The sequence below is a fragment of the Aegilops tauschii genome, chromosome 2 (assembly GCF_002575655.3).
Source record: "Aegilops tauschii subsp. strangulata cultivar AL8/78 chromosome 2, Aet v6.0, whole genome shotgun sequence".
NCBI lineage: Eukaryota > Viridiplantae > Streptophyta > Magnoliopsida > Poales > Poaceae > Aegilops > Aegilops tauschii.
The window spans coordinates 415,403,978-415,416,474 of record NC_053036.3 but is presented as its reverse complement, the minus strand read 5'-3'; the positions used below and the strand labels follow the sequence as shown (position 1 = coordinate 415,416,474).

At 43.6% G+C, this 12,497-nt stretch overlaps 1 pseudogene; it reads right to left on the bottom strand.

The window, feature by feature from the left end:
- Positions 1-197: 197 nt before the first annotated feature.
- LOC109735575 (replication protein A 70 kDa DNA-binding subunit B-like) lies at positions 198-4,490 on the bottom strand (annotated as a pseudogene).
- Between the last annotated feature and the right edge of the window lie 8,007 nt (positions 4,491-12,497).

Below are 12,497 nucleotides of genomic sequence, written 5' to 3'. Positions count from 1 at the left end.
GATGTGCACATCTTTGATTGTTTGGCTGTCATATGCTTTCTCTGTAGTGTCTCAACATGTGAAAATTTGTATGTCGTCGAGAGGCCTATTCTGTAGCGGATGAACATGTGAAAATCGCTAATATGTTTACGATAAATGACAATGTTTTTTTTGTAAAACTGATGTACCACCCCATGTGGCTGCTTTTCACTAATGACTTTACTAACACGAAGGTACGCATTTACATTTATTAAAACCAATCTTAAACAATGATGTTCATATAAAGTACAAATCTGATGCTCCTATATGTTCTATTACATGCTAAATAATTGGATTTCCACTAATCAACGATTTGACTTTCGAGTTCTTGATACACCACACTTCTGAATGTCTTTGTTCATCAATTCTTTATTGGCACAACTACGCCTTGTCCTAGGCCTTGAATCATTGTGCTCCTGAGTACCTGCCTGTTCTGATTCTTTTTCATGGTGATTGTTTACTTGTTTGCTATCAATAGCAGCACATTTGCGAGTTACGGCGCGTTTCCTCTTGGGGCCTGCTTCCATAGATTTTGATTTCATTATTTCCTGACTACCTTCAGTTGTTGGTTCTTCATCAAGGTGTACAACATGAGTTGTGCTACTTCTCCTACCTCTTTTAGTCCGGTTAATAGTGGGTTCATCATCCTCTGGTTCTTGCTTTATAGTTTTCATAACTGATAACTTGTCCGCTTGCTCCTGCCAAAACATTTGGAACAATTAGTGACTTGCAGAACTATGAAAGAATAAGCAAATGCAGCAAAAAACTTACATGGCTATCTTTTTGAATTCCCTTTTTCTTAGATTTCTTATCAACAACAGATATGGATTCATCTTTCTCTTGACTATCCAGATTTTCTGATTCTTCATCAGAATGTACAACATGACGTGTGCTCGTAGTCCTCCTAGTCTTTTTAGTGTCTGTTAGAATGGGTTTATCATCCTCCGTCTGCCCATTCAAGACATTGGGTGTGTCAGTAAGAGGCTTGTACCAAAACATTTCAATTTGGGTAAAGTCCCATCAACATTCATCATTATAAAATATGGCATGCAGATACAAAACAATATAGAGCATTGTAGTAGAAATAGATGATACCTGCTCAACATTTGAATGATGTACTGATGTATCTTTTTCAGAATCTATGAAAAAGATTCTATGAACAGTGTATTCTTGATAACCGTACTTCAAATTATAGTCATTCAATCTGAATTGAAAAATCAATCTCTGCCCACATATTTTCTGGATTTGTTTTGTCTGTTCATGGATATCACAATCATCCCTCTATCAAAAAACTTGCAGATTGCTTAATCAATTTTTTTGCTTCTGCCTCAAACATGGTGCAAGTTGTTGTTGCACTCAGATCACATATCTCTAGTTTTAGTTTGTACCTAGTAATAAAATGGAACATGTGGTTAGTGCAGGATAAATTACTAACTAAAGAATGAGATAGTATGAAATTCACCTTGGACATATCTTCTCAGGTTCTTTTTGACATTTCGGACAGTAGAAGTGGTTCCCTTGTTTCTGTACTTTTTTGTTGCATTTGCGGCATCCTATGTAGTACCACTCATCTGATGTATTAATTGACTTAATCATTGCTTCTGCAGTATAGAACTTTTCCTGTCCATTACAGGTTAAATTAGCACATAAAATTTATGAGAAAAGAATATAATACTAACTATAAATACCTGTTTTTCAGATTCATATATAAGTTCAGTTATTTCTTTTAGGGTTCTTCTGTTATAGAGCATTAGTTCTTGAATAGTGCCTTGCAAGTGGGCTTCCGGCTCTATTTCTTCTACCATATCATCTTGCAAGCAATACCTGTTTTGCATGAGATAAGTATCCATGTATGTAGTAGAACATGTTTTTCATATTACTGCAGAAAATCTGTTTCACCTCGTTTGAAGCTCATTTGTTTCAGGGATATCCAAATCGATATAAACTCTGGTCGCACCTGTAGATGACAGCGAGTACTCTGCATGCACCTTGATATATTAGATTATGTATATAAAAAAGACACGCCTAGAAATACTTGCCCATTGTTAATACGAATACAAACCTTTCAGTTTTCTAACAGTAGTTGATGTTACTATGACCACACGCCCCAAAGAATCTTCATCAATTTGACTAACCTTATTACCCCATAGTCTAATATTAATTTTTTGATCCCTGTATATTCCAAGAGAAATACCTATTAGCACCCACGATAATTGTACTTGTCTAATTGTTTTTAGTGTACTCACTCAATTCGAAGCACAATATCTCGAATCTTTGAAATCCCGTGGGTTGTCTGTGTTTCTTCAATATGTCCTATGTAACTTGCTATGCCAATGACATCTGCTAATAAAGTGGTATTAATATGCATAATACATGAAAGTTAATAATTGAAACAAATATAATCATACCAGATAAGTAAATCTTTTGGCCGTCTCTTGTGCAAAGAACTTCAACGGTACAAAACGTGAAGCTTTGTTCTGCTATTTTGATATTTTTTTTGACCTTTTATCTCTTGAATTTTTGTCGTGTGCAAGAAATTTAGAAACTTTTCGCTTTCAACTGGACGGAAATTCATTGCACACATAACCTTAAAATTTGCTATCATGTAGACTAAACCTTCTTGGATCAATGGTCTGAACTTGTTAACCATATGCTTCATTACCTTGCCATGTATCATAGTACCCTGAAACATTACAGTGCAGCGAGAAGATGCATCAATATTATAGTAACTACTACAACTCACAATAGTGTATTTATGTTGGAAATTCATAAAGTTTCATCATTAAGCTAACCTCTTCATCAAGTAGTATCATGTCAAGGCTAATAAGTTCATTGTTGTTGAGATTAATGGCATCCCATAGCCTAATTATTCTGACCTTGACTTTCCAGGAATCCTTCTGATTGCTAATCTCATGGAGCATATCGTATGCCATTGTTTTGAAGGTAAACAAAAGGAGTTGACCTATAAAAACACAATTTCCAGAAGATTACATATTGGTGGTCATGCAATTTGCATGTAGTATGAAGTCCAGAGCCTAACAATTTGATTGAACCAACGAAACAAATAATCTCTCTCAGAAATAGGCTAGAAAGCAACAAAAAGTAATTTGAATTGTAAGCAAGCATAATTTTGTTGCTTAGTAATTTCTTAGTCTCTGGCAAATCCAAGGCTTCACTTGCGAAGAAAGATTTTCTCTTGCCCATTGTGAAGTTCATAAGCAATATTAAGTAAATAGACTAAAATTTTGAATTAACCAACGAAACAAACAATCTCTGAAAAACTGGGCAACGACGAAGCTTACGTACCAAACAGGAGAAGGTTCACCAGCGACGATGTTCACGACCGACAGGAGCCTCCTTATGTGTAGATAGTTTGTTTCAGGCTGCAATTAATTTATAAGATGGCGGCATGGGCTGGGTTCTGCCCCGTCGCGAAAATTTTGAATTAACCAACGAAACAAACAATCTCTGAAAAACTGGGCAACGACGAAGCTTACGTACCAAACAGGAGAAGGTTCACCAGCGACGATGTTCACGACCGACAGGAGCCTCCTTTATGTGTAGATAGTTTGTTTCAGGCTGCAGTTAATTTATAAGATGGCGGCATGGGCTTGGTTCTGCCCCGTCGCGATCTCCACGAAGTGCCCAAAGAGCGTACGTCAGCAAACCTAGGATTGAATCCTAGGACTGTCAAAGGACGCAGTAGAAAACATGAATCCTAATGCAATTGAAAAGATAAGGTCGATTCAAATGTTAAATCAGGAAAAAAATGACGAACCTGATCTATTCCCCAACTTGGTTGCTCCAATTTGAGAGAGATTTGTTTGTTTTTTCCATGGGAGGAGGAGGAGAGATTCCATGGCGTGGGCGCACCAGATCAATTTCCTAATTTCCTTGCTCCAATTGGAGAGATATGATTGATTTCCTTTCTCTGGGGAGGAGGAGACCATGGGGAGGAGAGAACGTGGGGAGGAGGAGAGACTATGGAGCACGATTGTTTTTTTACAGGGAGAGTAAGAGACGTGGAGAAGATAGACTTTTTTGAGGGATTTTGAGGGCATGGGCTTGGTTCTGCCCCGTCGCGATCTCCACGAAGTGCCCAAAGAGCGTACGTCAGCAAACCTAGGATTGAATCCTAGGACTGTCAAAGGACGCAGTAGAAAACATGAATCCTAATGCAATTGAAAAGATAAGGTCAATTCAAATGTTAAATCATGAAAAAAATGACGAACCTGATCTATTCCCCATCTTGGTTGCTCCAATTTGAGAGAGATTTGTTTGTTTTTTCCATGGGAGGAGGAGGAGAGATTCCATGGCGTGAGCGCACCAGATCAATTTCCTAATTTCCTTGCTCCAATTTGTGAGATATGATTGATTTCCTTTCTCTGGGGAGGAGGAGACCATGGGGAGGAGAGAACGTGAGGAGGAGACCGTGGGGAGGAGGAGAGACTATGGCGCACGATTGTTTTTTTACAGGGAGAGTAAGAGACGTGGAGAAGATAGACTTTTTTGAGGGATTTTGAGGGCATTTTTTTCACAATTTTGAGGGCTATATACGGAGTAGATATATCGTGCAATCGTGATAGCATGCGGTTGGGATTTCTAATAGATTTATATGGTTGATGTACCACTAAAAAAATGGTTGATCTATATCTAAAAAAAATATGGTTGATCTGCACCGTAATAACTCGGTCCCACTAGATTAACGGTTCCTAATTACTGATTAACGTGATAATTTCTTGGGAGTCACTAATTAGTATAGGTATAGATGCGGGGACTTACGCTAGCTCGTTGTACAGGCTCACCGCAGCTCTGCTTGCGCTTGGGATGTTCCATGTACAAGTCCATGTTACCACTTGCTTGGATGTGCAGGCCTTGTGCTCCTTGCATCCCCCTCTGCATTTTTGACACGGCGAATGGTTGATCAAATAAGAGGAATCGACCTTGCTGTTGTACCGGAGGACAGTTACTTACAATGTTATACGGGTGTGCAGGATGTGTACCAGATCCCGTAGCGCCGTCATGCTTCGCTAAAAAATGGATTTGCTTGTTTCAGATGATATCTCCAGAAGAAATAAGAGTTAAAGTCAGAGTTGGATAGGCGTGTAAGCTACGAGAGCAGTTAAAGGATATCCAAACATCGTCGGAACAGTGCACAAGAGAGTGATGTGTGGATACCTAGTTCGGGCCGGCGTTTGGGCATGCTCGCCTAGCTAGAGTGCGGGTCACTTCAGAGCCGTTGAGGGTGATGCGCTGGCGTTGGCTGGCCGCGCACGGATGCAGATCTTGAGTGGTAGCGGAGCGCTATGATGCGGTGGACGAGACCGTTGGTGAAACCCCAGCGGCCTCGGGGGGTGGAGGCGCGACGATGTGCTCGGTGAAGTAGCCCCAGTGAGCTAGGAGACGGCGTCGGTGAAGCACACCTGATGCGGTAGAAGTCGGTGTCTGTGAGGCACGTCGGTTGCGGCGGCCGACGTTGTCGGTGGACCACCCGGTGCGGTGGATGAGGGCGTAGATGAGGTAGCTCCGGTGCGGTGGTGAAGCGCGACCGTCGTCGTCGTCCGGCACAGAGGTGGGGAAAGAGACGAGACGAGGGGCGATTCGAACTTTGCTTGGGTTGGCGGCGAGTTAGGGATTTGAGCAATCTGGGCGCGGAAGGGGACGGTGGAGAAGGGAGATTTTGTAGGGCTGGAATTGGGGCCGCCAGATATTTCAATCCGAAACGTGGAAGCGCGAACTTATTTTGTCGTCGTCCTTTTTTTGGGGGGAGGGGGGAGGGAGGGAGGGGGTGGGTGGCTGGGTGCTAAGCGTCCGTCCGACACACGCGACCACCACGACACGACCCTGGTCTGCCTGGTGCGCCTACATTTTAGAATGCAAACGAATCTTCTTTCATTTGCAAACGAATCTGTATGTATTACCATGCCCGTGTTTTCGTTGCAATAATTAGTCATTCAAAACGAGATACTATAAATTAATTAATGAGGAGTTATTTGAAAAAAATTCGAAACGGTATCCACGGTATCCACGCTAACGTGGATTAGAGTGTGTGTCACATAATTAGTTATTTGAATTAGAGTGTGTGTCACATAAAGATCTCCAATTCTAACGTGGATTTCGCATTTCACTGTATCCATGCTACTTTTTAATACAAATTCATATGTATATGATGAACACCATGGTAGTGAGAAAACTTTTGGATGGATTCAAACATATGACCTACAAAATAGCACAACAAATCGAGTCAATGTCAACTTTTTGAAACCTAGTATGGCACGAATTCGAAATAATTACCCATATGCATGGTCCTCAGTTCAAATCTTACAATGTGCACCGAATTGAAACATCGATATTAAGTCTCGAACTATCTACATTCAAATGTTGTTTTTAGCCCCCCCGCCCCGCACACATGCTACATACTTTCTGTATCGGTCAATCTTCCTCTCCTAACCACCTTAGGAAGCTATCGGTTTCCAACACACATCCATTCTTTCTCTCCATGTTTCGATCTCTAACTCTCTCAACTACACAACCCCTTTTCCCACTCTGTTACGAAATGTATTTACCTCACACACCCGCCATTGCACCCCATGCCGAGCTCTCTCTCTCCCTCTCCCTCTCACCCTCTCGCGCTAAATACATGCATTGCCTATCTAGCCTCCCAACCTCTCGTGCGGACACACGCACGTTGTCTATCTAGGTCACTCCCTCGAGACTGTCTCACTCTTTCTTCCGCACGGCGGGCCACACTCGCTCAATCTTGCTCTATTGATCTGAGTCTCGTTTAACCTCATTTTTTTTCACACACAAATGATATATCTCCCTGTTTGGGCCTCGATCGACACACTCTATACTCTCTCACGCAGATTGTCTATCTAGGTCAGTCCATTGAAGCCGCCCCCACTCTTTCGACCTCATGGCGGGCCACGCTCTCTCTCTCTCCCTTTCTCTCTCTCTCTCTTTGTATGTCTCGATTGACCTCTCTCTTTCTCGGACAAAAACGATATATCACCATGTTTGAGCCCAATTCGACTTATTCACATTGTATACTCTCTCACGCACATTGTCTATCTAGGTCACTCTCTCCAACCCGTCTCACTCTTTCGATCGCACGACGACCCTATGTGATCGATTGACCTTGCTTCCTCCCACGCACAAAATATATCTACACGTCTGTGACTGGATCATCTCTCAAGCTCTATCTTACAGCCCTCACCCTTGCCAAAAGCTCAATCGGACAATATCTCTCCAGAGCATATATATTTGTTCAATGAATGTCGGACCACACTCACTTTGTCTCTCTATCTATATGTCTCTCGATTGACCTCGCTTTCTCACGCCGTATCTTCCACACATTGAAGCTACCTCTCCATCCCTCGCAAAGCCGGAGCTATTTACATTGCGAGGGGCACTCCAACCTTGGATTAATTTGTGTAGGCATTTATTCCGGTCGGTTTATATTATATTTTCGTAGCATTCGGCCCACAACTACTCGAAACACCGTTGCAACCCCCGCAACTCCCCTAGTTGATTTCCCTCTGGCTCGGTCATCGCTCTCCCGCACGTCCTTTCTCGCCTTCAACGTCGCACCATGGTATTATTGCAAAAAACTCTGTTGTTCTCTTTAATTATTATAAATAAGCTACAAAACTACACACCGATAGTCCACTTGGAATGGAACAAATTTCGACCCACAAATTAAAGTGCTACAAACTACACACCGAGGGGCCCACATGTCATGAAACAAATTTGGACCCATATACAAATTAAAAAATAAAGGACGAGGATCGAACATGCGACCAGGGCCTTCAAGCCACACGCCAATAGGCAACATACGTAGAACAGCAATGTTTGTTGTACCTCCCTTTGTTCACATAATGTTTTTATATTACCACAGCCTATTTAATTGATAACATGTAATATTATTTTTAGTACTATTCGCCTTCACTTACTGGTGGGTTCCATGTGTGCTCTCTCTCTGCTCCCCTTCTGCGTTTAGACGCACGGGCAAACACGAAGAACTCGTGGGCGATGTTGCCATTGACCATATCTGGACGCGTTCACAAGTTATGGCACCAGTTTCACGTGCTAGCAGCACTAGTCAGTGTGTACGTGCAATGCACGTTAATTGGGAAGTATATTAAGTGCATGTGGATATTAAGTAGGATATTATTTGCGTGTTATTATGTGATTAGCACTATTTTTGGCATGAAATTAACTACACGCTAAACGTGTTGTACGCTCGACATTAAAGCAGTCTAGGTCGTTGGATGACAAGGAATACATGTGGCTTGATGACGTTTTATATTTAATTTGATACGGCTCTAGCAGAACATTCAATCGATCAAACCATAGATTTCGTTCAGTCTGACTCCGACTTTAAATTATACGACGATCGATCTAAAATAAAAGGAAATGATAAACGTTCGGATTTTAAGCATGGCAATCCGAACGTTTTTCATGGCAAATTTAGATTACGCGGCGGCGGCGGGGGCGTCTTGCGGTGGGAAGCGGCTCCTCTGCCGTGCTCTATGTGTCGTCGGGCCACTGACCGACGGCGACGGCGGTGCCTTGCGCAGTTGTTGGCGTACTCCTGGATGTTGGCCTAGCTTCAAGGAAGGCCAAAATGTTCTGGACTTCGGAGCGAGTCAACTGGCAGGAGGAGGCGACTGGCGTTGGTGCAAGGAAGCAGTCGACGGCGGCCATCCATGCCACTAAGGGAGGCACTGGCACCCACGCGGGGACAGGCGCTGTCAACGGCGTGGCGGAGACATTCGTGTGCACGGGCACCGGCACGGGCGCGCACGTCAGTGCACGCGCAGGCGCATGCGCTGGCAGGTGCACGGGCACCGGCACGGGCGTGCGCTGGCAGGTGCACGGGCGTGTGAAAGTCAGCGGGGACCTCGTGGAACCCCGTGGCATCAAGCTCGGCGACAATGTGCGGCTCCCAGCTCATCAATACCACAGGGATGGGCGCTGGCGCAGTCGGGGCGACGGGAGCTGGAACGGGAGCGGGGACAGGCGCGGCGTCTTCCCGCAAGGCTAGTTCAAGCTCGTCCCAAGGCGCCTTATGTTCTTGAGACTCCGGTGGGTGTCTTCCTCAGGAAACTGTAAGACTAAGGGCAGACCATCGTGATGCGGCATGGCGTACGTTTAGGTCAGGCTGGTTGGAGGTAGACGACAGGAGAATCGGAGAGGAAGAGAGAAGATTGTAGCGATACCGGGTAGTGCGGGGTTGATTTTAAACTGCGGCACCGGCGACATTAAAAGTGGGAGCAGTTGGGACGAAGGTGGGCGGCGGAGCCTGGTCAAAGGGCTCGCCTCCCGGTGAGCCTGCACAGCGGTCTGCTCACACGCCTCCCTGTCAGCCGGCGCAGCGGTCTGCTCGCGCGCCTCCCGTCGACTCACACGCTTGCTCGGATGGCACCTGCTGATGAGAAGCGGGACTCGTGGCGGCACGTAAACGCCCACGGTTTCAATAGTGAAAGCGTTCGCCTTAACGTGACAGGTCTTTGTTCCAAAATACCTTGGCTCTTCATTTGTGCAACTTGTCATAAGCAGCTTGTCTCAAATTGAAGAAAAAAATTACAAAGTAATATTTGTGCCATATCACGTGACCATGCTCAGTTTCAAGAATTTATGGTCACTTTTGGATTTTCTGAAATTTAAGATCCAGGATTCGAAACAATATCATAACCTGCATCATGCAATAAATTTTCAAGCCATACATCTGTCATGTTGTATTTCTTAAGAAAGGATTTGGTCAAACATTTTGCTTAGTTAGACTTCGGACAAGTTATATATGCAGAGCAAAAGGATAATCCCTCTGTACCAGTGCATTCCTGATATATTAACTCAAGTACTAGGCATGAACAAACAGGCTCAATTTTGTGCTCATCCTGGTGTAATAGTAGTAGTACTAGGCAAGGCAGTTGACGGGTGACCTTGGCGAGCGGCGACCGAGGGAATAGAACCGTGCTCGGCACGGTAGGTAACGTTGTCTAGTTACTAAAGCATCCCTCCGTTGTTCATCGGTAGTCATTATGGACCGGGGACATGAGGGGAATTTCCTAGGGCTAGAATTCTGGCCGCCAGATATTTAGACTCGAAACGTGGAGGCTCGACTGGTTGGGGTTGCCTAATGTGCGTACCACGCACACCATCAGAAGGACACGAGCCTGGGTTTTTTATTTTTTATCAAGTTTAGGATCAACATGAGCCAAGGTCTGGCTGGTACGTCGTTGGGTCCTACCATTCAAGAATACGAAAGGAACCTTTTAAATTGCCGAATGAATCTATGTGTATTGCAATGCCCGTATTTTCCTTGCAAATACTAATCTCAACGTGGTAATTGATTTATGACGAGTTGTTGAATTAGAGTGAGTTTGTGATATAGTGATCTCAACGTGGATTTCACATTTCATGGTATCCCTGGTAAGTTTTTCAATGCAAATTCAAATTTAAAAGATGAACAATATGGAGGTGAGAAAACTTTGTATGTATCAAGCATATGACCACACAGAGAGAGAGAGAGAGAGACACCCACACACGAACACAACAACAATCCAATAAGTATAGTGCATCTATTTTTCCAAACCATGCATGTATGACACGAATTCAAAAATACTCCTCCTGTTCCTAAATATTAGTCTTTTAGAGATTTCAACAAGCGACTACATACGGAGCAAAATGAGTGAATCTATACTCTAAAATATGTCTATATACATCCGTATGTGCCAGGCCACTTGAAGTCTCTAAAAAGACTAATATTTAGGAACGAAGGGAGTAAAATGTAAGACATGCATGGTCCTCAATTCAATATTTAAAACGAACATGAAACTGAAACATGAATATTAAGTCTAGTACTACAGTACATGCAAATGTTGTGTTTAATTAGGCGGAACTATGATTGTCGGGGGTCACCCCCTCGACCTTAGATAAAATTGTGAAGCTCTGTTTAGGGTTGTTTAGATTATATTTGTCCCCACCCTCCCAACCACCGATTGGTTGTGCACCCCCACCCCTCCTCCCCGGGAGAATATCATGTGCCCCTATACCTTAGATGCTATATGCCGATACGAGTTGCTTGGAGCTTGTAGATCTGAGATATAGCAGCTCACATGATGTCTTAATATTTTTATAGGAAACCTTGATGAGTTTGAGAATTGCACACAATTTGTACAAAAACTACTCAGATGCCCTTGGATCCCATATCCAACGACCTCGAAGCTCGTATCACCGTAGCATCTAAGATGAAGGAGGACATCATATTCTCCTGTATCTAAGAATATCATGTGCTACCACACCTTAGATGCTTTGGTGATACAAGCTCTTCGGAGCCGTTGGATTTTTGACCCAACACCTCCTCGGTGGATCGAATGGTTTTTTGCAGAAAAGCCCCCAAAGAGTTCGGCCACTGCTTACAAGCACAAAGACTGCTCAGATGCCATTGGATCTCCGATCAAACGACCTCGAAGCTCGTATCACACCGTAGCATCCAAGCTGCGAGAGCACCTTATGTTTTCTCGCACGGGAGAATATGAGGTGCTCCCGCACCGTAGATTCTATGGTGATACGAGTTCACGGAGATCTAACGGCCCACAGTAGGAGGTTTGAATGTTTTTGCAATATATGGCTAAGAGAGTTTGGGAATTGCGCAGAAAGTACAAGTACTACGCATGTGCCATCTGATCACTGATGATACGACCTAGATGCTCATATCACCGTAGCGGGTAATTAAGCTACGGGGAGCACCTAATATGAGCAACGGGGAGCTGTTGGATCCAAGATGCAGCGGCCCACACGAGGCCTCAATGTTTTATTTGCAAAAAAACCTTTGGAGAGTTTGGAAATTGCGCATAATTACAAAGACTACTCCCAAGCCATTGGATCTCACTTCCAACGGTGTAAAAACTCATATCATCATAGCATCTAAGCTGCGGGGTGGATGTGATATTCTATGCCGCTGTCATTTTTTTCGTAAACTTGCAAAATACATGTAACTTGTGTCGTTACTTGTCTAACCGCGCAAAGTGTTTGCTCAAAAAAACCATCATACACAGAAATATCGGAACAACACACGGGGGTCCCACTTGTCATTAATCAAATTTGGACCTAAAACTAACAAATCTGAAAGACGAGATTCGAACTGGCAACCTGGACTACAAAGCGTAAGTCGATAGCCTGAAACAACAACGGTTGTTGGCTTTGTCCCATAAGTTGATTTTATACAATATTACGTTGAGTAGAGTAGAGGGAGTGCCTCGTCAACACGTGCATGACCGTTGACTCACTTACTGGTGGGTCCCAGGTCTGCGATCTCTCTCTTCTCTCCATCATCTAACCTTTGCACGGGCACACACGAAGAGCGGTGCTAGCTTGCCGTGGTGTTATTACAACTAAAAAAAGCTTGGAAAATAGAAGAATCGCTTAGAACAAGAGACGTTGTGGCTGGTCGAGACGGAGCTAACCACACCTAT